A 27,125-nucleotide genomic window follows, 5' to 3' on the forward strand; every position below is an offset into this window, starting at 1 on the left:
ATCTTAAGTGTACAGCTTCTTGAATTTCAGAATGAATGCACTCAGATAACTACCAGCCAGATCAAGATATAGGACATTTTTGGAACCTCAGAAACCTCTCTCATGCTTCCCTCTAAGAAAATTAAAAATGCCTCCACATGCAGCCACTACCTTAACTTCATATGCTATGCACTCTTTGTTCGACGTTAGGTCGATGAGATTCAGCCATGATTTGGCAAATAATATTTGATTCTTTTGCTATATTTTATTCTAGTATATAAATGTCGCACTATTTATCTATTGCATTATTGATAGATGTTGGGGTGTTTTTCCATTTGAAGTCATCATGAATAAAGCTGTTGTGATGTTATTTTTTTCCCATATCCTTTTCTATTTCCTCAGAATCCTGGAATATTCCCTGAGTGTGCATACAATTAGAAAATTGGTTTTCTGGCTAGTCTAATTTACTTTTGATTGCTTCCAGTATATTTTTAAATTCAGAAATTATGTTTACTGTACCCAAGAAACACTACAGCTCTTTGATTATACTTTTCTATAAATTGCCCTTCCTCATTAATAGACATAATGGCTCCTCAAAACTTGCTAAGGAAAGACCTAGTGATATTTTGACTTTTTGACTTCCATTTCATATAATAACTCTTACAATTTGGTCATGGGAATGGAGGAAATAATAATGATAATAGGAATTATTATGAAACTTCACAGCTAAGCAGTTCTTTTTAGTATCAAGATCACTCTGAAAAGGTAAATGGTTCAATAGTTTTAGAGTGGATGTTTTAAAATCCTGTTAAGTCTTTGTTTTCTAAATTTGTCAACTGACAGGAGGAAATCTGTATCCTTTCAAGTTGTATCCAAGATAATAAAGAAAAGCGAGACTGTCTGTCTCCTACTGTCCTCCCTTTAATTTCCTTTCTTTCATTGGACAGATAACCTCACCCCATTCTATCACCTCTGGAATATGGTTTGTACCCACGGAGGAGCAAACTCTAGGGGCTGTGTCTCCTACTGGTCCATGACTGTATCAGCCTGCTCAGGAAATTATTGATTGGAAGGTATCAATGAACATGGTCTGGACAAAGTAAAGCATCTTAGATCCATCCCGTTTCGGATGGTTTCTTTACTATGGTCCAAGGACATTAGTTGCCATGAGGGCTAGTGTTCATCACGCCATATTTCAGGGTTGTAAATCCTATTCGTAGGTTAGTGTCTCTTTCCCATTTCTGTTTCCTCAGTATTTTGGCTTCTGTGTGAGGCAAGCTTCCACAGAATACATGAGAGAAGAAATCCAAGGTTAACAGTTCAGAAAGGAAACCAAATAAAATGCACGAAGCCCAGGCTTATACGTAATGGTCAGGGACTCCCCACATCGTCACGGAAATTGCTTGTCCTGGGAAATACAGGGCCTTTCAGGAGAACAGACTAAGGTTTTAACTGCTTCCAAGAATAATTAAGAATGTATTTCATCCAGCTTTTTTAGTTACATGCAGTGGATGGGACAGTCTGAACAATATAAACTGTCATTCATTTCTGCAAGCAGAATTATGTGATCAAATAAATATTTGTAAACAAATGAAGTCCTAAGAACTAACACCATTAGCCTTTTAATTTGATAGATTGGTGTCAGACCACAGAGGGAGAAACCATACAGACAACATAAAGAGCATTTGTAAACTAATACTGACCTCCTGTCTGATGATTAATCATGCAAATATTTCTCTCAAGTCCAACTGTCTCTCTCAAGTGCCAGGTGTACATTTACATGGGCTTACTAGGTATTTCTATGCAGGTATCCAAAGAAGGCCCCCTGGAAACAGAAACTCAACTCTCTTAACACCCTCGCTCCACTCGTTTCTCCAAATCATCTCCTGTTGCCATGTTCTGGGGGTGGAGGTGACCATCTTCATTCCTGACTTTAGCTCATCACTCCCTCCTGCCAGTTCCCTAAGCCTGTCACTGTTGGTGCTTGTCTACCTCATGAAATTCTACTCATCGTTGAAGTTTCATCTCATGGTTTTGCATTCTCTTTGAAGCCCTTCCTGGTGTCACCAGACAAAATCGGCCATGTTACTTCCCATAGACCACTGACATCTCTGATTAAAACACACATTATATGAAACTTGACCACAGTGTTTGTCTTCTGTTCCTCTTTCTCCCTCCTTGGCTTTTATTATTCTGAAGGGAGGGACAATTTTCTGTTCATTCGTGTTTTCTAGTATTTGGTAAGAAGAGCCAGGATGTAAAATCCTGTACACGGAGTCGTGATCAAAATCCTGTACACGGAGTCGTGATCAAAATCCTGTTAACATCTTTTTTCTTTTGTCTATTCTCTTTCCGCCTCCCCACCCCCATCCTCCTCCTTCTACTTTCTCTCCCTCTCTCTGTTCTGTCCCTCTCTGATACAGATACAAAAAGATATAGACGTAATTTTAAAAACCAACTTAGTGGATCACTGAGGTGTCTCGTCATTCCGCGAAGCACGTTGATGGCAGCAGCTGCTTTGAGCGTCTGGTGAAAGTGGAAGAAAGCAGGGAGGTGAGGGCACTGAACACAGAAAGACCCTGCCACCTGGTGGGGAAGCAGGGCTTGAGATGCACTTCTGCATAGAGAGGAGGTGGCTGTACTTCACTGCGTCTCTACTGCTGGCACAGAGACACAGAGCTGTCTGGTTCTTTTTCGTCGATGTCACAGTGAGAGGAAAGAATGGCTTCTTGCCTCGAGAGACACTGTAGCCTTCAGGTATGTCTCCTTTCTGAACATGAGTTACTACTTGTGAGCAGTAAAGCAGTCTCAGCCCTTGCCCTGGGTCCTGTCGGTACCAGTACACGGAGTCGTGATCAAAATCCTGTTCACATTCCAGAGTCACGCCTTGTCCTTCCTCTCTGATCAGGTATTTTGGGGTCTGAGTGATTCTACCATCTGCTGTGCCTATAGAAGAAAGAGAGGCTCTAGAAACACAGCCCAGGAGGGTGCCTGATGCTGCTGTCATGGGTAGAAGGACTTAGATCTGGAGCTTAGCACCTTTGGGACAGGAATTTGCTCCCTGACCCCAGGACTCACCTGCCCGAGGAGACAAAGAGCCACACAGCAGATCACCTGGTGACCCATGATGGGAGAGGGGGCTCCCTGGAGTGCTAAGCACCTGTTGGAAGACAAATGACGGTAGAAACTTAGCTCTGGGGATCCCCCTGGCTTAAAATGCAGAAGTTGTCAGAAGGCTGGAATGGATAATTGGAAAGGATCCCAGAGGTATTCTGGACGGGGTCTCTAACTTTGCAGATGAGGAGACAGACAGGGGACCTGAAGCATTTGCACCCCCTGGGACCTCCCTCCCCAAACTGTGTTCAGCCTGCCTGAGTGGGCGGGCAGGGCCAAGGGTGCGGGTCAGAGTCTCTCTCCGATTGGCTCACTGCACCCTGAGCCAGACAATCTGGGTTTGTATCTTTCCTCTCTCTTTTGAGCTTGCGGAAGAAAAATGAACTCGTGAAACCGCATTTGCTTTTTGCTCATGTTGCAAAAGACAAAAATATTTCCTTTGTCTGATTGTCTTAGATGATTAAATGAAATTCTCTATTTAAAGCTTGCAATAGAGAACTTGAAATAGAGTATAAAGTGAAGAAAAGAGAACTTTTGCTCCCTAAATATCTAACCTGAAAAATCATGTCCGGTTTTAAAAATCTTTACCTTTTTCTGGTGACAGTCTTAGTTCCTGAGCATGGGCTGGGATGTCTCGTGATACTTCCACCACCATCCCCTATTTCCATGCTCGCCCTGCAAAATGCTTTCTAGTGAATATGTTCATTAATCCAACTACACGTGCCCTTCCCTTCCCCAGCCCGTGGCTGTTTCTGGGGCAGGGCCTGGAGGGTGTTCCTGCATTGACAGGATGGCACTCTGCATTGATGTGGGTAAGGAGCTGGCACAGAAGTACACTGCAGAGTCTCCCAACTCTGCCAGCCGGATCTTTAAGACACTGGGTCCCTCTTTGGGAAATTCAGCAGAAAAGCGTTTTGTCGGCATTCCGGAGTCATCTAAGATATTTTCCTTCTGGAGGTAAACCATGAATTTCAGACCTTCTCCCGGGAGCTGCTGATACCAGTAAACATAATTGTGTTCTTTCTCTGGGCTGCATCTCAGCATTGCTTCTTGTCCTGTCCCTCTGACCAGGTGTTCTGGGTTCTGGGTGACGCCAGCATTCATGGGACCTCAGAGGAAAAGAGATTACATGAGACAGGGTCATAATGGCGGAGGGTGAGTGCGAATATCTTTTAAGTATGCCATGTTCGAGTGAAAACTCACATGAATTTTGCTTTTCGTGCCATGATGCAATTATTTGTTTTCATTTAGATGTCAAAAAAATCGGAAAATCTTTCAGAAAATCTTTGGGCAACATGAAGGTCCAGGGCCTATTTGAGACACAGAGAGCCACAGACAAAGCCCAGTGATGCTGATCCGTTAGCCCAGAGCTCACCTGCCCGCAGGAGCCAGAAAACTACCCAGCAGAGGAGTCTGGTGTGCATGGCAGAGATGGCATGAAGAAGACCCACAGGCATGGCCCAGGAGGGATGCTCACTGTATTAGCCCAGGGAGTTAGACTTCAAAGCCCCCTCGTCTGAGGCGGGTCTTCCTGTGAAGTCACCATTTCCGGGGAGCCTGTTGTCTCTGGACCTAATCTTGTACATCACTTGAATGAGACATCTTTTTTTCTCTACTGTAAACACATCCTGGCCTAGTATGTGTCACTACGGGGACAGCGTTGCGCAGGTATGTGGAGTGATAAACACCTTCGTGATTGGTCCCCTGGCCTTCCGAAACATTTTTACCACTCCCCTCTCTACTTCTTATCTTTAGTTCCTTTATTTTCTTTCATTGGCTCATATCATCCCTTCATTTTCTGTTGTTGAGTAGAGGCAGTGACTAGGTATGATGTCTAGTTACACACGTTGAGAAACACGGAAGTGGAAGCCAGGGTTGCTGGGAAAAAATTAGAGGCAGGAAACGATTTGATTCTGGTTCCTTCTTTCTTCCTCCCCCTCAGCTAAGCAATGGTTACAAACATCTTCAGGGAACCTTATTTTATGGTTTATAGCTCAGTTTTATTTTTCTTTTTCAAAAAAATGTTTGTTTATTTATTTTGAGAGAGAGTGTGTGAGTAGGGGGACAGGCAGAGAGAGAGGGAGAGAAAGAATCCCAAGCAGGCTCCATGCTGTCAGTGTAGAGCCCGACGCGGGGCTCGATCTCACAAACCATGAGATCACGACCTGAGCCATAATCAAGAGCCAGACGCTTAACGGACGGAGCCACCCAGGTGCTCCACTCACTTTTCTCATCTTTTGTTATTCTGCCTGAATTTTTGATGTAAGCAGTCAAAGAAGAGCCGTTAGGAAAACTATAAGCTCTCCCTCTGACCTTGTGTCCCCCGATCCTATTTATCTATCTGCATTATTCTCCTTAATCGTGGATGGGATGCCTGTTTTTGAGGGGTCTTCCTTCCTTCCTTCCATTCTTCTGTCCTTCTTTCCTAACCTGAAGGGTTAAATAAAAATCATGTGGAAACCTTTGTTCTAGGCATAGTGAAGGGAAGAGTAAGGCACAGTCCACCCTATCAGAACGTGCAGGCTCCCTGGGAGATAAAACCTGTACACCTAAGATACTCCAGGCTTTGAGTAATGAATAAGATCATCTTAATGCTCAGTGTCCAAATCACAGTGCTTTATGACCTTCTCTTATTGACAGCAGGGTCCCAAGTCCTCCCTCAAAGGGTCTCCATTATTTTGGTAAGTAGTTAGTAGGCTTCCCAAAATATACACTTGAGTCAAAATACAGCTGCCATCACCACTGAGAAGCACCTCAGTGATTTTTCTTGGAGATACTCCTGTTGTTCACTAATGCTGTTGATGAAAATGCCCCACACTAAACACCCACGCCCAGTCTGAAGGGTCTCTTCCTGGGTGCTGTTAGACACTTATCCTCAGTCAGCTAGGGCAGTGGTGGAGTTGACACAGATGTGGGGGAATGAGTTGTCTGTCTCCTCCTCATCGATGAGGTGTCCTTGTTACTTAGGGCTCAAAGGAAGCTCTGCCTGTGTGCAGAATCTCACCAAGGAACTTGTGAACGGTTCCATCAGCTGCTAGTTACCAGTCTTCCCTCTCTCTTGGCTCAAACCCAATAGAAGGGGTTAGATAAGGAGCAGGTGACTTACCATTCCCCCCCCCCTTTTTTTTTAATATAATTTATTGTCAAGTTAGCTAACATACAGTGTATACAGTGTGCTCTTGGCTTCGGGGGTAGATTCCCATGATTCATTGCTTACATGCAACACCTGGTGCTCATCCCAACAAGTGCCTTCCTCAGTGCCCATCACCCATTTTCCCCTCTCCCCTACTCCCCCATCAACCCTCAGTTTGTTCTCTGTATATAAGAGTCTCGTATGGTTTGCCTCCCTCTCTGTTTGAAACTACTTTTTCTCTTTCCCCTCCCCCATGGTCTTCTGTTAAGTTTCTCAAGTTCTACATATGAGTGAAAACCTATGATATCTGTCTTTCTCTGACTGACTTATTTCACTTAGAATAATACCCTCCAGTTCCATCCACTTTGCTGCAAATGGCAGGATTTCATTCTTTCTCATTGCCAAGTAGTATTCCATTGTATATATAACCACATATTCTTTTTTTTGTATTTATGCCTTTTTTGGATATGAAATTTATTGTCAAATTGATAAACCACGTATTCTTTATCCATTCACCAGTTGTTGGACATTTAGGCTCTTTCCATAATTTGGCTGTTGTTGAAAGCACTGCTATAAACATTGGGGTACAAGTGCCCCTATGCATCAGCACTCCTGTATCCTTTGGATAAATTCCTAGTAGTGCTATTGCTGGGTTGTAGGGTAATTCTATTTTTAATTTTTTGAGGAACCTCCACACTGTTGTCCAGAGCAGCTGCCCCAGTTTGCATTCCCACCAACAGTGCAGGAGGGTTCCCAATCCTCCACATCCTCGCCAACATCTGTTATTTCCTGAGTTGTTAATTTTAGCCACTCTGACTGATGTGAGGTGGTATCTCAATGTGGTTTTGATTTGCATTTCGCTGATGATGAGTGATGTTGAGCATCTTTTCACGTGTCTGTTGGCCCTCTGGATGTCTCCTTTGGAAAAGTGTCTATTCATCTCTTCTGCCCATTCCTCCACTGGATTATTTGTTTTTTGGGTGTTGAGTTTGGTGAGTTTTTTATAGATTTTGGATACTAACCCTTTATCTGATACGTCATTTGCAAATATCTTCTCCCATTCTGTCGGTTGCCTTTTGCTTTTGTTGATTGTTTCCTTTGCAGGGCAGAAGATTTTATCTTGATGAGGTCCCCATAGTTCATGTTTTGCTTTTTTCCCCCTTGCCTTTGGAGACGTGTTGAGTCTCCTGTTCATTACTGCATGTTCCAGACCAAACCTTTCCCCTTTGGTCTTCCCTACCAATCAGTCATCATAATGAAAGTCAATGAATGCAAGCAATAAATTGTGTGTTGGGATGTGAGGAGTTACAATGCAGTGGTCCTGGTGTCCCGAAGAGTCATGGTGAGACTATGGTCGACGATGGCAGGGCCAACACCCAGCTCAGCAGCTCTGGAGGCTGCAGGACGACCGCTACAGTGTATGTAATCGTCTTTGGCGCCTGGAACTTACCTGGTCAAACTTCCAGACCTTCAAACTTGGCTCTTCTGGCAAAACTGTAGGTCTCTTCCCTCCCCGTGGAGCATGCAAAGGCTAAAAATTCATCCCAGGGGCTAAAGCCTCATTTCCTCCAATTTAAAGCCCTCATAATGTGTCCGTGCCTTCAACTGAGAGAGCACTTCTTCAGAGGGTAAAAATTGGCTAAACTACAGACAGGTCAGTAGCAAAAATTAATGCAGAATAGAAAATGCCATTTAAGTTCACTCATCTGTCTCCAAGCAGGTAAATTATTGGCTTAGACACTTCATCGATTCCCTTTCCTGTTATTACTATTATAAACTTCAAAGTGGCTAAGACACTGGATCTTAATTGTGTTCACCACAAAAAGAAATAGTAATTAGGTGACGTGATAGAGGTGTTAAGGAGCACAATGGTGATAGTCATGCTATGATATATAAATGTATCCAATCAATATACTGTACATCTTAAGCTTACATAATGTTTTATGTCAATTATAACCCCATTAAAAACAGCTTTATTGAGGTATAATTGACATACGAATCAACTGCACACATTTAAAAAGTTTTGATGTATGTATGATAACAGGGGACTATCACCACTATCAGGATAGTGAACATATCCACCACCCCAAAAAGTTTCTTTCTATCACATTTTAATCCTTCTCTCCCAATCCTTCCCACACCTGTCCCATCCCTAGGCAACCACCAATCTGCTTTCTGTCAATATAGATTTGCTTGCATTTTCTAGTTGTTCATATAAATGGAATAAAATAGTATGCTTTTGTTTGTGTCTGGCTTATTTCCAACACTGTAATTATTTGAGACTCATCTATATTATTTATGTACCTCATAGTCAGTTAATTTCTTTGGCCACTTAAAGAGTGCATTTACTGAGAAGTTTATAAAATGTTTTATAATTTTAGAAGATTCACAAATTCATCAAACAAGTTGGTACACAATGCAAATTATACAACACGTTCCTCTATTCACGAGGGTATCTCTTGAAAATATGCTTTTCCCCCTGACATTCAACCTACAATATTTGAATCTTTTTAAGTTCAGCTTCCAGATCTTTTTTTAAATTGAGATAGTAATTCATGTACCGTAAAATTCACCATTTCAAAATGTAAAATTCAATGGCTTTTAGTGTTTATTAACTGGTGCAAACAATAATGCCATATGATTCTGGAACACTGTCATCATCCCCAAAGAAACCCTGTACCAATTAGAAGTCACTGTGCATTCACTCCTTTCTGCAGCCCATGGCAACCGTTAGTCTACTTTTTGTCTCTGAGGTTTACCTCTTCTGGACTTTTATATAAATGGAATCATATATTATGCACCTTTTTGTGCTTAGCTTCTTTCACATAGCATTTTTTTTCAAGGTTCGTCTATGTTACAGCATGTATCAGAACTCCATTCCTTTTTATGATCGAAGAATGTTCCATTGTATGCATACACCACATTTTGTTAATTGACCAATTGATGAACATTCAAATTGTTTCCATTTTTTGGTGATTATGAATAATACCCAAATAAGGGACTTGTATCCAGAATATACAATTTTCAAGGTTTTCTGGATGCAAGTCCCTTGCAAGGTATATGATTTGCAAATATTTATCTTATTTTGGGGGGTGACTTAAGCTTTCTTGAGAGTGTTCTTTGAAGCCCAAATTTTTTGATGTATATTTGTTTTTGAGAGAGAGAGAGAGAGAGAGAGAGAGAGCGCGTGCGCACAAGTGGGGGAGGGGCAGAGATAGAGGGAGACCCAGAATCTGAAGCAGGTTCCAGGCTCTGAACTGTTAGTACAGAGCCCAATGTGGGGCTCGAACCCATGAACCACGAGATCATGACCTGAGCTGAAGTCAGACGCTTAACTGACTGAGCTACTCAGGTGCCCTGAAGCTTAAATATTTTTTAAGTTTGAAGAAGTCCAATTAATCTTGGTTGCCTGTGTTTTGGTGTCATATTTAAGAAATCATCACCTATCCCATGGTCAGGAAGATTTACACTTGTGTTTTCTTCCAAGAATTTTATACTTTTAGCTCTTACATTTAGGTCTTTGATCAATGTTAAGTTAATTTTTATATGTGGTATGAGGAAGTCATGCAAATTCATTCTTTTGCACATGGACATTCAGTTTCCTCAGCACCATTTGTTAAAAAGACTATTCTTTCTCAATTCAATGGTTTTGGCACTCCTATCTAAAATCAATTCCCCACAAAGTTGTGGCTTTATTTGAGGACTATTGATTCTGTTTCACTGATCAATGTGTATTCTCTTCCAATACAACACTGTATTGATTTCCGTAGTTTCATAGTAAGTTTTGAAACAGGCAAGTACTGGGATGCCTGGGTGGCTCAGTCGGTTGAGTGTCCGACGGCAGCTCGGGTCACGATCTCACAGCTCGTGAGTTTGAGCCCCGCATCGGGCTCTGTGCTGACAGCTCAGGGCCTGGAGCCTGCTTCGGATTCTGTGTCTCCCTCTCTCTCTGCCCCTAACCACTCTCATTCTGTTACTGTCTCTCTCAAAAATAAATTAAAAAAAAAAAACATTAAAAAGTTAAAAAAAATAGGCAAGTATGAATTATCTAACACTTTTCTTCTTTTTAAAAATGCTTTGGCTAATTTTGGTACCTTAGACTTTCATCTGAATTTTAGCATTTACTTGTCAATTTCTGGGGGAGGAAAGATAGCTGGAATTCTGGAACTTGATAGGGATTTAGTTGAATCTGTAGATCAGCTGGCGAATTTTGCCATCCGAAAAGCATTAAGTCTTTCAATCAATGATCATGGTATATCTTTCCATTTATTTGGGTCTTTAATTTCTTTCAAGCAATGTTTTGCACTTTTCAGTGTACAGCTTTTTGATTTCTTTTGTTAAATTTAGGCTTAGATATTTTATTATTTTGATGCATTGGCTCCCTGAGAAACTCTAATTGGCAATTATATGTCCCTTAATAGTAAAAGTGGAAATATGGATTAGCTTTTACTTCTCCAGAACAGTATTCTTGTTGGATATAACAAGTTAGTTAAATGGGGTAATAAGACAAAATTGTTAATGAAAATAAAGCCGATTAGACTGCTTTTTAAATCTGGTAGTGCCCTCTGCTGGGGAGGAAAAGCCGACGTGTACCTCTACGTGGATGTCTTCGTAGGCATGGGTATGTATGTGCATTAGAATGTGTATGTGTAAGCCTTGAAGTGTGAGGTGGTATTGGGCAAGGCCACTGGCCATGGAAAGAGAGAAAAGGAGTTTCTTTTAGTTTTAAGGATATTCATGTGGATGCTTCAAATGTTTCTTATCTCAAAATGACCTTTTATTGAACATTCTCTTTCATCTTTGATTTCTAGATTTGTTGACCGTCTTTTTATTCTTACTCTGTTATTTTTAGTCTCCTTCATCTCTTATAATGGATAAGAGTTAAAATTCTGTCCATTCTGTATTTCAAGAGTCCATTCTCCCCTTTTTCTGTTTGGTCCCATTCTTGGGCAGTCCTCAAGAGTCTAATTTTAGTCAGAATCCTGCTAAGGTGGTTAGCCAGCATACTTTCAATATCTGAGTGCTCTTGATGTAAGACCAAATTCCTATCCCTGACAACTATCCCCCAGATGATTTCTGTTCATCCTGGAGGGCCTTCAGCAAGAGTTCTGCTAGGACAGTCTAGCCAGAATCCTCCCTTACCCTGACGTCTCCTTTTCGTAATTCTCCATCCAGTTCCACTCCCCCTCCCTGCTTCTTGGCTATAAACTCACTTTTCCTGCTTGGAGTTGGAGTTGAGACCAATACGTCTCCCCTACCACAGTTCCCCATTTCGGCAGTCCCCCTGAGTGAAGTCTGCCTCATAGTTTGAGCTATAAGCCTGAATAACATTTTCTATAACAAAATTCACTACAATAGTAATAAACAATTTTATTATACATCTCTTTCAGCACGGAGATGTTATGGTTTGTGTCATCATCAACAGTAGCTTTCTTAGTTTACTGTCTGAACCGGGACCCGTTAATATGTGAAAGAGCATGCTATTAATAATTTTGCCAGAACAGCAAGCCTGAACCAGCGCTGTCTTGGGAGCCCAGAGCGCTTGACTGCTCTACATGGTCGACTCTCTGACGCTCGCCTTTATTGTCGTCTGGCAGCAGTAGGGGGGATGGGAGGAAATAATCGACCATTTTTTTTTGTCATGACCTCATTTCAAGACCACATCATGCTGGGGCATACAGGGATGATCTAGAATGCCCCTTCCAACCAGATCTTCCCTGGATCTGTGTTAGCTACATTTACAGTTTCCTCAGTTATTGCCAGATGGTAGCGACATCCCCGGTGGTCACACGTGTGAGAAACGTGGAGATATATCCTGAGTCATACTCATGTCAAATCTTGGAGAGCAAACGGTGCGAGTTTCTAATTTTAAAGAGGAGAAAACTGAATCATAGAGCTAAGAGGGCACTTGCCAACACCTTACAGTTAAAAAAAAAAAAAGCCAGAGTTTGGATTAGGAAGCAGGTATCCTGACTCTCATTCCACTGTCTGTGGATCCAAGATCTCCAAGAGAGAGAAGGGACCCATTGAGTGTACGAAATCACAGAGTCAAACTCCATGATCCCCTGGATTTGAGACTTGAATTTCCTGAAGAGTCTCTGAATGGGGATTACTAATCAGTGTTTCTCCTGTTTCCTTCCTTTCTAGAGGTTTGTGGTTGCTGTTCCCTCACGTTATTCCCCGTTGAATCACTGCCCTGGAGAGACAGTCAGTCTTGTGGGGGAGGCAGATCTGTGACAAAAGGAGGAGAATAAATCTCTAGCGGTCAACACTCTGTTGTTCCACAAACAAGGAAGTCATTCGTGTCTGTAGAGGGAAAGAGTCTTCAGAGGGGTCGCGTTTGAGATAAAAATCAGTAGTAATTTCTTAGAGTTTTGGTAAGTTAATATCAACTTCAAATATCCAGTTTCTGTAGTTCAAAAAAGTTTGGGGGAGGGAATGGGGGCTTTATTCTGAACTTGAGATCCACAGACTACCCAATTCTGTGTTCTTTTTAGGCGTTTCCAAAGCCCATGTCCTGAAGCATGGCATGCCCACTATGATAATTTAAGAGCTAATTTGTAGCCTTGCCCTCTCCTGCTTGCACGTGGAGCCACAACTATCCACCTGCCTCTTTCTTTCTTCTGAAGCACAAGACTGAGAAGTGGCCTTCTCAAATGCCTCCCTAGAGCTGAGGGGAGAGGAGAAGAGCCAGTGAGTTTGCACGCTGGACAGAACTGGTTCACCTGCACTATTCCAATGCACCAGCATGGCGATCACAGCTGAGTCCGCCCGCTCTGCGGCAAGATGGGTCTTAGGGTGGAATATGTCCCATTGGGTCTTTCAACCGAAAGTCGTTCCTTGGGCATCCCAACTCGGCTGCAGTGTTTTGGTATCGGAAAGAAATCAGAAATTCCATCTCTTGCTTCAGAGTCTGTGGGCACCAGTAAACAAGTATATGACCAGAAATTGGATCACATCTCAGATTCCCTTCTGTCCGTCTTTGTGATCCTGTGGCTGGGGATCTGGCTGACTGCAGGGTCTGTGTGTCCTGTGGGAGAAGACGGAAGCCATAGAGAGTGGGCCTGGGAAAACATCTTCTACACAAATTCCCACACACTCCCAAGCTCACTTGCCCCCAGGTGTCCAAGGCAAGATCACTGGCAGGACAAGCTTCCCCAGCAATGGTTTCTGATGCACAGCAGCAGAGAGGAATGGAAGTTTTGGGTTCCCTTAGCCCCACAAGGTAGAATCTAGCCATGAAATCACAGTCCCTGGGAACACCCACAGTCTCAGGGCACCTTCCACAGAGGGGATCATTGGTCCAAACGTATGACCCCATGTTTATTTTGGTACATGGATGATGTAAACAGGCTCCAAACCCACTTGAGCATTCTTAGGAAAAGAGAAGTTCAAGGAAGGCACAAGAGGAAGAGGAAAAGGGGAGAAGAGAGTAAGAATAGCAAGAACAAGAAGAAAATGATGGAACACCGTGCTAGAGTTGCTATTTTACCAATCTTATAAAGATTGGCAGAAGTTCTCAAAACCCCACCAGGGGCTTGATAAGATGAAATGTATTCCTATAACCCACTTCTGGAAATTTTGACTCGAAATTCTGATCCTGTCCTAGAATATACCTGTGTGACCTGTCCCTCGGGTGATACCAAAGAAAGAAGTTGTTTCAGACAACAGTTTCAATCCCTTCTGAGTAGACATTTTGAATATCCCAGACTAACAAAAGAGAAAACCTCTTAATGGGTTAGATTAGAATGTTAAAACTTAAATAGAACAAGAATTTTCCTAGGACTAGGAATAACTAATGGATAGACTTAAGTTCTGGAAACTCCATTTACAAAAAAGAAGAGGTGGGAAATAAGAAACCTAATTGAAAGTGAGGTGAGTGACGTCGAGGGAAGAGAAGTTTCCAGGGTTTAGGGGACAGTCAATATTGTCAAATGCTTCAAAGAGATCAAGTAGGCAGAGAAATGAAAATAAGCCTTCGATCCAGCAAGTTTATAGTTTTAATATTTAGGAGAATAGTTTCATAAGAATGGGACTATTCCATGAAAAAGCTGAAGAGGCCCCCGAAGGAATGATTCCTCTGTGATGAAAGCAAAGGTGTGGGTGATGGATTGCGTGTTGTTACTTGGAGGGGAACAGAAATGGACACTAAGGAGGACTCACGTTTGAGTGCTGGAAAGAGAACCTGAAATTAGAAGCCATAACATTGGATACACCAGGAAGTTGAGAGCTTCTGTTTCAAAGGGTCAGAATGATGTTTGTTTGAGAGATGAAGTAAATTTGGACTTCTGGAGGTAAGAAAACCAGGTTCAGCTTATACTGAAAAAAGAACAGACGTGACTAGAGAGAATATATAAACTTCTCTAAAGCTGAGTGGTAGGTGGTGGGGAAATGAACAGTTTTATAAACAGGATGGATCATCAAATTTTAACAGACATATTTTGAATTCTATGTCTGTTCTATGTACCTGCAATGACCTTCCAAGGTAGAGTCGACACCATAATATCTCCTTTACTCCCATTGGTGTTGAATGCATTGTCCCTCAGTACAATTTGGATCACATTAACTGGGGATTTTCAATTGTCTGCACATCAATTTTCAATTGTCTGCACATCAGGTGTTTTCCCGCTGAGGTTAATCTGTCCCCTCCCTCAGCTCCATAGAATTAGCTTCTACTAATTAGCGACTTAGGTTTGAATTGTCATACTGAAAACTAATGTGCTTTTTGTATTACCTGGATTTAACTCCTTAAAAACAAATTAACCAGAGTCTTCATTTGGTCTGACTAACTAAGGATCTTGGTCCCCTTCCACATTCCTTCTTCTTTCCTAGGTTCTCTGTTTCTGGCACTACTTTTCTGTGATGGACACCCATTGGGTGTCCTGCCCCTAACTGGAGAATTCCTGTCTTTGAAATCTTTGATCCATAAGGCCAGAGTGATAGGCTTCCAGCTGCCATGTTGTTCCAACTGACCCCCTCGGCTAATGTTGAATTTTCCAAGAGCATGTTCTTAACTAAAACAGGGTCCGTTTGTTTTCTGTTTTTAGGCTTTGTGGTCTTACAAGAGAGAAAGTCAAGTTGGTCCTTCCCAACGTCCCTGGAAGACCGACATCTCAATCTATAGTCTTTTGCTCTATGAGATCAAAAAACTGGAAACGACAATTTCTACTAATGGGGAGAACAATGGGGCCAACAAGGTGGAAAAAGAAATAAGAGTTGTCGAATCAGCCATGTCAGGGTCCCAAAGATTTCATTCCAGTTTGTTCCTGAGAAATTGCTGTGTTCTTGTTTTGGGTTCTATAGGACATACATGTAGCCTTGTGATAAATTCCCATTTGGCTTAAGCTAGCTCTAGTTAGTTTCTGTTATTTCCTTCCACCCTAATATGCCAGCTGCTTCCTTAGCTGGGCCCAGGATGTTTGTGTATTAAGATTAGCTAATATTTAACACTGCGGATTCATGCTAGCACAGATACATGGCTGAATCCTGCAGCTCCGTAGTCTGGGTCTCTAGACGAGAGGGTGAGTTTTGGGGACACCTGGCTGAAAATCCCTCCTTGTGCGTCCCCGTTTTATCGATTTCATTCTGGAAAGAAATCAAGAACTTGAACTCTTTTGCCGGGATCTGCTGATACCAGAAAACGTAACTGTGTCCTTTTATCGGGACACAGTACATCGTTGCTCTCTGTCCTTTTCCTTTGACCAGGTGTCCTGGAGTCTGGGTGACTTCTGCATCGAGGGGGCCTGTGAAGCAAGCAGACTGAAGTTGGAGGCTTGGCCCCGGAGGGAGTCCGGTGACAGGAACCAAAGGCTGAGAGCTGGGGGGTGGGGGGCTGAGGAGTTCAGAGAAGGGGCTTACCTGCGCTCAGGGGACAAAGGACCACGGGCAGGTGAATATGAGGCACATGGCCGCATCAAGGACCAAAGAGAGGCAGGTGGCTTCCTCTGAGGCTTTGCCTCCCCCACGTTACCAGCTACTCTGTCACGTGATCACTTCACAGAACCCAATCGTCTCGGGTGTGCTGCTCTGTACAAGTGAAGACACAAAGCGGAGTAGATGAAAGAACTGTACTCGGTCGCTGGAAAACAGGCAGCTCAGGACTGGGATTTTTCTAAAGCGAGAAAGAATAAGACGATGTCCGCAGATGGCGAGGGGGAGACACTGAGCATGGCAAATTTTCTGAGTTGAGGAGACAGAGGTTGAATGTTAGAGGCCACACAGCAAGTGGAACTCACGAGGAGGACGACCAGGGAGGTGGAAGATACCCAAAGAACCCCGGAAATGTTCAGAGGGATCGTAATGAAGTTTCGTCCTAACAGGAACCCGTGTCTGTGTGAGATGAAACTTTAAGAAGCACCAGAGACAAACCCCAGAAATGAGTCACCGGCATCCCCAGAGTGGCCATGCTTTTGCGGTAGGACAAAATTTGGTTAGAGCAAGAGGTGGTAACTGACAGCCCAGGGCTGGCCACCTGTTCACGTACAGTTTCACTGGGGGTGAGATGCGCTTCTGGAATGGCAGCACGAGATTTGAATACCCTCTTCCCAGAGGAAAAAACAAACAAACAAATCTAACTTCTGAAAAGTTAGAAACAATGATTTAAAGGGCACCTGGGTGGCTCGGTTGGTTAAGTGTCTGACTCTTGATTGTGGCTCAGGCCATGATCTCACAGTTCGTGACTGCCTCAGGCTCTGTGCTGACAGCGCGGAGCCTGCTTGGGATTCTCTCTCTCTCTCTCTCTCTCTCCTTTCCTCTCTGTTCCTCCCCCAGTTGTGGTCTCTCTCTCAAAAATAAATAAAGTTTAAAAAAACCACAACCATTTAAAGCCTCTGAACATTGTCCCAAGAGCATACGGCGAATGAAGAAACACTTCTTGGAGAAAATTGAAATCTCAGTGGGGCCAGTGAGACTCGATGGCATTTGAGCCTCTCTGCCCCCTGCATCAACCTAAGCTCAGGGTGATGGACGCTCTATGCTCTGCGGATGTGGTCGAGGACACAGGGCTCCCGCAGCTTTTCCTGAGGAGGCACAGGCTGAGCAATTCTCATCCCCACCAGCTCCATGATGCAGAAACTCTTTTCCATAGCAGCTGCAGCTCAGGGGTCTGGGCTCCCTTTCTCCACCCGGCGCCCACTCGTGGGGTAGACCCTCTATTCCAGAAACAGCAGGCCAAGACTGCTAGGCCCCAATATTCCTCATTCTGGCCTGCTCATAGCGTGGGGGTTCCACAGTGGGAGATGCGAGTCAAAAAGACCAGGGCTTACCACCCCACCCAGCGACCCCTCAGAGCGCAGCAGTGTCCTTCCAGAAGAAGTGGGCCAGTGTCCCTAGCCCCAGCTCTGGAGGCTTGATGCAGAGTTTCCGTCCACGGGGGGAGGGAAGTCACAGAGCTGCATAGCTCTGCTTTGACCTAAGGACCCTCCAGCCTGGCTGAGATTTGCTTGGAATTGTGCGGTAGCCCAAGACCTACTTTACTTCCTGCCTCTTCCCTCCCTTTTTCTTCCTCTTTTCCTTCTTCCTTCCCTCTCTCCTTACAGGGGTCGGATCCACACCGCGACCTGACGGCCTCCCAGCCTCCTCCATCTTTTGCCCCATTTTCTCCGCTACGTCTCCTGCATGACTGACCCGCCTTGGCATCTACTTCTTGGAGGACCTGAAATAATGCTTCTTTCTTAGGTGGGTGTGGGGCCTCGATAGGGGTCACAGTCAGTAGTCAGCTGTGCTGAAGGAACTGTCAGTTCCAGGAAACAGTTGGTGCCTGTAAATCCATCTGATGGCACTGGATCTTCACAAGGTTCTGCTCTTACAAGATGTCCTCATTTGGCTGTTGGGAAATGAAAGCCCCGAGCATAAGTGGGAGAGATCAAAGAAGGCTGAGGCTGGGATGAGCCATGAGCCCAGAAAGAAAGCCCTCCTTCCTGTATAAGTGGGATTGTCCAGTGCCTGTCCTTCTGTGACCGGCTTAGTTCACTCAGCATAATGTCCTCAAGGTCATGTATGGCAGGATTTTGTTCTCTTTTAAGGCTAAATAACATACCATTGTATGCACATACCACATTACACAAGATTTTAAAAGGGTAGATCTCATGTTAGGTGTTCCGGCCACAGTGAAGTGAAATGAAATGAAGTGAAGTGAAATGAAATGATTAAAATAAAATAAAATAAAATAAAATAAAATAAAATACAACATTCATGCTTGCTCCCCAACTCTCTTTAAACTCCCAGAGCATCAGATTCTCCAAAGATTTTCATTTTCTCCTTCCCTAAGTGTGCCCTTGCACTTTGGGCGACCATACCTGCTAGAGAACAAGGGGATTCTCTGCTGCTCTGCTTCGCTACAGCAAATCCCACCCCCTTCCACCTCCTCCTCCCCCGGCTGGGTATGAGGATCAGATGGTCACCAGGAGCAGGACTTCATCTTCAGTCTCGAGGCCTCAGCTGTTATCTGAGCCTGGAATGGGGTGAGTCTTTGCTCTTTATTCCTCGCCTCCCTTTGTTCAAGAGGACGTTGGGTATTTACATTGCCTAAAGAAGCTCTAACCTGCCCCTGGGTTGGATTATTTTGTTGTTTAGCTCAAGACGCATCAATTTCTTAAGCCTCATCATGGAGCCACAAATGAAGAAAGAGATCTGACCCCAACATCTCATTTTACAGAAGAAAGTTTTGAAATGTAGGTAGAAGCATAGAGATACACTTGTGAGGAACAGAGTACGGACGGTGGTGAGCAAAAGAGAGAGGAAAAGCAGAACACTGTAGTGACGGTGGGTGGCCCGGATGACAGTGGTTAGATTCTCTGAATTTCATTTAGTTATCAAATCAGGTACTGGGTGGTACCTCTTGGCCTCTTGATTACAGAGTTGGAAGCATATGGCATTGTTGATGACTCTATGAGGAGATGTAATAAATCGCTGCTTGGTAGGAATATCTTTGTGTTCTTCAGAATTAAAACGAGGACTTCGTCCTATCCTCTGAAGCGGGCATCTCGCAGCTGGCAGATGCTGGTTCTTTCTGGCACTGATGATACATGTATTTTTTCGATCGGTTATCGTGAATACTTCAGTCTCTTAAAGGCCATAAGATACATACTGGCTTTCAGAAAGCTGTTCAAATACGTTCCAGAAATCCCTTTTGCTTCAAACAAACTGCAGGACTTGATATTTTTTATTAATATTAAAAACATAGGGCAAATCTAGTAATTTTAATATATCTTCTAAAGCACAGCAGCTGGGTTTTGATATGTGTCCTATCTACGTGCCACTTAAGTGGTTTATAGGCAAATCTATATCATGCAAAATAGCTAAATGCATTGTGAATAATTCATGTCCTAGGCAATTCATTCATCTTTGAATCTGGCACAAATTTTTAGCAGTTCTAATTTTCCCTACTCAATAAGAAAACCGTGAGATTGCAGCAATGCCTCTGAGGGCACATTCTTCCCTTAGGGCAAGGATTCATGACAGTGAGGCCATCTCTTGCCTGGTCCTGCCCCTTGTCATATTTCTATGTCTCCAGATTATATTTATTTATTTTATTATTTATTTTCTAAGCTTATTTATTTTGAGAGAGAGAGAGAGAGAAAGAGAGGAAGAGCCTGAGAAAGCAGGGGAGGGGCAGAGAGAGAGGAAGAGAGAAAATCCCAAGCAGGCTCTGAGCTGTCAGCACAGAGCCTGACACTGGGCTCAATCTCATGAAGCGTGAGATCATGACTTGAGCCGAAATTAAGAGTTGGATGCTCAACTGACTGAGTCACCGAGGTGCCCCTCCAACTTATATTTAACAAAAAAAACTACCTAAAAAAAAAAGTCCCTATTTATCTACTGAAGAGAACAGAATGGGCAACTAAGGTGATCCTGGGAAAATACCACAAACTGTATGTTGGGTTAATGTAACCACTTTTCCACTCTTGACATAACTGTCAGTGGTTTTTGTAGGTTTCTGCCCAACTTCTATGTAGAGATGAGATGGCGACAGCCATAAACCCACATCCTACCATTGCTGTAGGGTGGGAGGGTGGTCTGTCGAAGGATCTTGGATCTGGGAAACAGAGAGGTTTATGATCAGGGGAGAGGTAACACCCTAGCTCTGTTGTTTTGCTGCTGGCACAGAGATACACTGCTGTGTCCTCGAAGCCAGCCAAGAGGATGTCAAGGGAACAGAAAGAAGAGTTAGCCCGGCTGGCTTTGAAGTTATCAGAGGTGTCTTCTTCGGTGTAAAGGTTTGTATCATAGTAGTAGAGCAGCAGCTTTGGGGCTTGGTTCGGCTTCTGTTGGTACCAGTACATGGCATCATGATTCAGATTCTGAGAACAGCTCAGAGGCACTCGTTTTCTGATCCCGGTAACCTGGTATCTTGGGCTCTGGATGACCCTGGCACCTGTGTGACCTGCAGAGAGAGAAAGAAAATACAGAGACAGAGCCAAGGAGACTGTTATTCCTGCCATAAAATAAAGGTACAAAACTGAGGACAAGATCACTTTCTCAAAGATTTCCTTTCTGACCAGGACTCACCTGCCCCAAGGAGACAAAAGGCCATACAGTAGAGCAGCCGGGGACCCATGGCAGGGCCACAACAGGAACGGGGCATCTGCGTCTTCTAGACTCTGACTCTGGGTGGAGAGATGGGAGTTCAGAGAACCTGGTCCCTGATAGGTAAATCTGTGATGACAGTCTGCCGTTGGCTTCACCAAGACAAGGGTCACTCCTTTTCGTGATGTTACACCCAGCTTCCTGCTTGGCAGTGGGACCTGGGCTTGGCTGGATCACGTATGGAGCAGATGCCGTGTTACCTCATTTGCCCCTTTTCTTACATCTGCCCCACGTTCATCCAGGCTTCTCTGTCTCACTCCTCATTTCCTACACCCCGTAAGCAGTTCAGGGGTTCCTCAACATAAGAATAGTTTTTGCTAAAGTATCATTTATAAACCTGTTGAGAAAACGTCTTGCTGTCTACATCACAGATGGGATTGATGGCTGCAACCTATCCTCATCTTTTTTTTTTTTTCCCCGTATATTTCTGATTCCAATGTTTATTAAGCACAGCACCAAAACAAAATTGTTTGTGTGTGGGAGCTAAATTCTCCAAGATGGAATGTCTGAGTCAGGATGGCAGGGTGAAAATGGAGGTGTAAAAATAGCAAGATCAAATCATCTGCTCATTGTTTCCCTAGTTTTATGCCAATTTTTTTTTAAATTTACATCCAAATTAGTTAGCATATAGTGCAACAATGGTTTCAGGAGTAGATTCCTTAGTGCCCCTCACCCATTTAGCCCACCTCCCCCACACTCCCTCCAGTAACCCTCAGTTTGTTCTCTATATTTATGAGTCTCTTCTATTTTGTCCCCCTCCCTGTTTTTATATTATTTTTGTTTCCCTTCCCTTATATTCACATGTCTTGTCTTTTTAAGTCCTCATATGAGTGAAGTCATATGATTTTTGTCTTTCTCTAATTTCACTTAGCATAATAGCCTCCAGTTCCAACCACGTAGTTGCAAATGGCAAGATTTCATTCTTGTTGATTGCCGAGTAATACTCCATTGTATATATATATATACACCACATCTTCTTTTTTTTTTTTTTTTTTTTTTAAATTTTTTTTTTCAATGTTTATTTATTTTTGGGACAGGAGAGACAGAGCATGAACGGGGGAGGGGCAGAGAGAGAGGGAGACACAGAATCGGAAACAGGCTCCAGGCTCCGAGCCATCAGCCCAGAGCCTGACGCGGGGCTCGAACTCACGGACCGCGAGATCGTGACCTGGCTGAAGTCGGACGCTTAACCGACTGCGCCACCCAGGCGCCCCTACACCACATCTTCTTTATCCATGCATTCATCGATGGACATTTGGGCTCTTTCCATCTTTTGGCTATTGTTGATAGTGCTGCTATAAACATGGGGGTGCATGTGTCCCTTCAAAACAGCAAACCTGTATCCTGTGGATAAATGCCTAGTAGTGCAATTGCTGGGTCGTAGGGTAGTTCTGTTTTTAGTTTTTTGAGGAACCTCCATACTGTTTTCCAGAGTGGCTGCACCAGCTTGCGTTGCCACCAGCAATGCAAAAGAGATCCTCTTTCTCCGTATCCTCACCAACATCTGTTGTTGGCTGAGTTGTTAATTTTAGCCGTTCTGACTGGTGTGAGGTCATATCTCATTGTGGTTTTGATTTGTATTTCCCTGATGATGAGTGATGTTGAACATTTTTTCATGTGTCGGTTGGCCATCTGGGTGTCTTCTTTGGAGAAGTGTCTATTCATGTCCCCCAAATTTTTTTTAATGATGAGAGATTTTATTTCATTTCTTCTTTTGGACATGATAAGAATTCTTTTTCTTTAAAAAATTTACATCCAAGTTAGTTAGCATATAGTGCAACAATGATTTCAGGAGTAGATTGCTAAGTGCCCCTTACCCATTTAGCCCATCCCCCTTCCCACAACCCCTCCAGTAACCCTCTGTTTCTTCTCTATATTTAAGAGTCTCTTATATTTTGTCCCCGTCCCTGTTTTTATATTATTTTTGCTTCCTTCCCCTCGTGTTCATTTGTTCTGTGTCTTAAAGTCCTCATATGAGTGAAGTCATATGATATTTGTCTTTCTCTGACTTATTTTGCTTAGCATAATACCCTCTAGTTCCATCCACGTAGTTGCAAGTGGCAAGATTTCATTCTTTTTGATTTCTCAGTAATACTCCATTGTGTGTGTGTGTGTGTGTGTGTGTATATATATATATATATATATATATATATATATATCACATCTTCTTTATCCATTCATCCATCGATGGACATTTGGGCTCTTTCCATACTTTGGCTATTGTTGATAACAAACTATCCTCTTCTTAATACAGAAGTCAAGCCCTGCAATCCTCTGTTTATATCCACACTTCATAGAATGCCAAAAACCTTCTCTACAATTTTTGGCTATCAGTGACACCATAATGCCTCCTTGTGGCCAGTAGAAAAGTATCTACAAGCATCCTTCTTTCACTTCTTGTATTTCCAACTTGAACTCTGACATCAGGGAGCTCACCATGCTCTGCCTGGGTCTCCTCTCCTGGGCCCCATCATGGCCTCCCTCCAGGTAGTGAGGTGGATGGCCATAGAGCTCATATTGGTTATTTCTCATCTCTTGGGGATCACCGTCTTTTGTTGCCTGATTTATAATGTTTTGAAAACTGTTGTTTCGTGTATTATGTTTGTTTGTTTTAGCTGCTTTGAGCAGGTTAAATCAGATTCCTGTTAATCCATCTGGGTTGGAAGCAAAAGTCCACTCCAGGGCCATACTGAATTTCTTACTCTTGGGTCCCCAAGGGTTTCAATGGTTGTAGACCTTCTTTTCAGTTTCTGAGTGCGTGGTTTCCATTTCACACAACATTGGCAACATTTTATTCCAAAACGTGTGAGACACAGTCCAGAATTTCAATTTCTCTGCTAACTTTTCCCTTTTGTCTAGCACTCAAGGTCCTGACCAAACATACAATTCTCTAACTGCATTTCTGGGTCTTTGGGTTGTAATACTTTTAGTCTGTGAAGGCTGTGACCATTTTGAGACTCCAGGATTAATGTAGGAGTTGTTGTTATAGGTCCCGTGTCATCTCTATTATATGGGCATTGAAAACCTAGATCTGGTCTGAAAACTGCTAAGTTCCTATACCTTTAGCTCTTCCTTCCTCTGCCTATAAGTTCTCTCTTTTTTCTTCTAACTGGTGAATTTCTTTTTCTTTTTAGATTACCTATGTATCATGTAGAGGTAAAGGGTATTTCAAATTTAGAAAGAAAAATGGACTAAGACAAGGGTAATGATCTTTCTGCTCTTCCTCTGTAGCTTTGTCCTAAATAATCAGTGGTACATTTTACCACTTCTGCCTTCCTTGTACAAACATGCAAACGTATATAAACTTCAATAAGGGGTTTTATTGATTTAATTATTCTTAAATAACCTTACATACTATGCATTATTCTGCAAATTATCTCCCCCTTGACAGTTTGCCTTGATCATCCCTACAAAATAAATAAACATGGTATTTGGTTTTCTTTTAATTTCTTTGTGCCTGTAAGGTGAAGCACATACACATAAATGCGATCAGATCATACATTCTAGGTAAACATATGTTTTCTTAGTGTTTTTGTAGTCATCAAAAGTTTAACTATGATTGGGGTGCCTGGGTGGCTCCATCAGTTAAGCATCTGATTCTTGATTTTGGTTCACGTCATGATCTCACAGTTTGTGAGATGGAGCCCTGTGATGGGCTCTGTGCTGACAGCTCAGAGACTGCTTGGGATTCTCTCTCTCTCTGCTCCTCCCCTGCTCATGCTCTTTCTCGCAAGATAAATAAAGTTAAAAAAAAGTTTAACTATGATTGATGGATGAAACTAACAAGCAATAAAAAACAACATTTCTTTTAATAAAAGTCTACGGCCTCCTATGTTCAGATGGCCTTACAGACTTCAAGACACAGTCTGCAACTGTAATGCTGCTTGGGGAGAGTAAGGAACCTTTCAGATTCTCTGTGCCACTCAAAGATCCGGAGAGTAGACACCACCCCAACTCCAGGTATGAAAAGTAGTAATATGGTAGAAGGAAAGAAGAGAAGTGACATATGAAGTATTACAGTTCCTAATGGGGCTGAAGAGTGGCTTCAGGGTAGAACCAAGGATGGGATGAGAGGAGGTTGTGGGAGAGACTAGGATGTTTGAGAGATTGATTTTGGAGGCAACTCAAACTATTTGTAATTACAAGACTAGGATATGAAGAATGCAAGTGAGTATCTGAGATGCATTGGAAGAAATGATTATTGGGGTGAGCAAAGGAAGAAACTGAGCATCATCTAGGTGCTGCAATCCACTCAAGATGCTGGGAATTTTAAGGTAGGAGAGACAAGAAATGGTTGAGAAGCAACAATGGAAAGCAAAAGGGACCTCAGTGCTGATGAGGGTCACTCACAGAAACCGATAATGCCACTGATTAACACCAGCAAGAGGAACGAATTTTTCCACCACTCCATTTCCATTGGGAGGTCAGGATCTGGGAACAGCAAATCTCCGACTATGACAATAGATTTGTGGTCATAGGACAGTATTCACGTGATCCTAAATTTCCAGCGAAACTTCAAACATAGACTTCTTAAAGCCAAATGCCACCGAAGCGTTGCTGACTACATTACAATCTTACGTGTACGTGGGCTGCCATTGGAATGGCTGTATAAAATAGCTTGACAATTAGCACAACCAGAATGAGTTGCAAGCAACGTCTATGAATTCCAAGCAAAATCCAGAGAAGGGTATGTGGTCTTGTCTCTGGCAAGAACATGCCCAGAGAAGTCAGTGTGTACACTTGGAACCGGTAGAACTAAGCACGTTGGAGGAGACATCATTGGGAACTTGATGCTTTTATGAGTCACGTGGCCAGCAGTGGATTCACAGCTTTCTGAACGGCTGACCCTGCATCAGACAGCTGCAACGAGTGATGACTACACTGAAGAGGCAGATCCCCAGTTGGATGAGGATAGAAAGAATTCAAATATTCTAAAGAGAAGCGTACCAAAGCATCCAAAGAAAAGAGTATTTGAATCTACCGTGTTTGATTTTCTGTTCTTTTGGTCCTTTGCACACGTGTTGTGGAAATAATAAAATGGCATGTCACATGTAAATTGAAATCACTGGATGAAAAATGAATCTCTAGGAGTGTCAAATGGTACAGCCGTTCTGGAAAATAATTTGGCTGTGTCTTTAAAAAGTCAGAACACACTCGGGGCGCCTGGGTGGCGAAGTCACTTAAGTGTCTGACTCTTGATTTCAGCTCACGTCGTGACCTCAGGGTTCGTGAGATCGAGCCCTGTGTCAGGCTCTGTGCTGACAGCATGGAGCCTGTTTGGGATTTTCTCTCTTTCTCTCTCTCTCTTTCTCTGCCACTCCCCCACTCTTGCATGCTCTCTCTCTCTCTCTCTCTCTAAATAAATAAATAAATAAATAAACTTAAAAAAAAAGTCAGAACACACTCACCGTGTAATCCAGCTACCTCACTCCTGGGCATAAAAGTATCCCAGAGAAATGAGACCTTGTGTCCTCACAGAATCCTGCACACAGATGTTTATGTATAGACACTGTATTTGTCATAGTCAAAACTAGAAACAACCAAAATGTCCTATGATAAGTGAATGGTGAAAAAAACTCTGGTACACGCATGCCTCCAGAACAAAACTCAGCAATAAAAGAAATGAATTATTGCTAAATGCAGCAACTTGGGTGAATCTCAAGGGAATACGCTCAGGAGAAAAGCCCATCTCAGGGGTCACCTACCATATGATTCCACCTGTAAGACAGTCTCAACGGTCTCAATATGACATCATTATAGATGTAGAGACTAGATCAGTATTTCCCAGGGGTTACAGATGGTGTGTGTGTGTGTGTGTGACATTATAAAGGGAGATTTTGTAGTGTTGCAAAAGTTCTGTATCTTGACTACAGTGGTGGCTGTGTGAACCTACACATGTGACAGAAATGGCTTAGAACTGCTTCCACACATGGAGCCAATGTCAACGTCATGGTCTTGCTAACTTTAGTATGATGATGTAAGATCTAACCATTGGCAGACTGGATGACGGGTCTCTGGACCCTTTTGATCTACTTTGCATCTTCCTGTGAATTTAGTTATTTTTATTATTTATTTTTTAAATGTTTATTTATTTATTTATTTATTTATTTATTTATTTATTATTTTTTACCCGAGATATTTTCATTTTTTTTCAATATATGAAGTTTATTGTCAAATTGGTTTCCATACAACACCCAGTGCTCATCCCAAAAGGTGCCCTCCTCAATACCCATCACCCACCCTCCCCTCCCTCCCACCCCCCATCAACCCTCAGTTTGTTCTCAGTTTTTAAGAGTCTCTTATGCTTTGGCTC

General features: G+C 42.9%; 2 long non-coding RNA genes and 1 gene segment (V, D, J or C); 2 read left to right on the forward strand and 1 right to left on the reverse strand.

Annotated features, from left to right (window-relative positions):
• Positions 1 to 4,248, forward strand: part of LOC147582999 (uncharacterized) — a 63,314-nt gene extending 59,066 nt beyond the window's left edge. For 5 of the 6 annotated variants that reach the window (XR_015244380.1, XR_015244392.1, XR_015244389.1 and 2 more), the window contains 2 exons: positions 2,403 to 2,736; positions 4,165 to 4,248. This is a non-coding gene — a long non-coding RNA (uncharacterized LOC147582999). Of the gene's footprint in view, positions 1 to 2,402; positions 2,737 to 2,887; positions 3,247 to 4,164 lie in introns of all 6 variants that reach the window. The other variant, XR_015244375.1, reaches the window with a different exon arrangement.
• Positions 1 to 27,125, reverse strand: part of LOC112866698 (T cell receptor beta constant 2-like) — a 197,090-nt gene that overhangs the window by 91,842 nt on the left and 78,123 nt on the right.
• On the forward strand, positions 4,254 to 19,149 carry LOC147583000 (uncharacterized). 3 transcript variants are annotated; one of them, XR_015244396.1, is made up of 6 exons: positions 4,254 to 4,761; positions 12,374 to 12,603; positions 12,724 to 14,520; positions 15,932 to 17,902; positions 18,495 to 18,687; positions 18,800 to 19,149. It is a non-coding gene; the product is annotated as an uncharacterized LOC147583000 (long non-coding RNA). The 3 variants fall into 3 exon arrangements; XR_015244398.1 differs by having other exon boundaries at positions 12,724 to 14,101; XR_015244394.1 differs by having other exon boundaries at positions 12,724 to 17,902.

The sequence above is a fragment of the Puma concolor genome, chromosome A2, assembly GCF_028749965.1.
Source record: "Puma concolor isolate L17-30 chromosome A2, mPumCon1.1.hap2, whole genome shotgun sequence".
Lineage (NCBI taxonomy): Eukaryota > Metazoa > Chordata > Mammalia > Carnivora > Felidae > Puma > Puma concolor.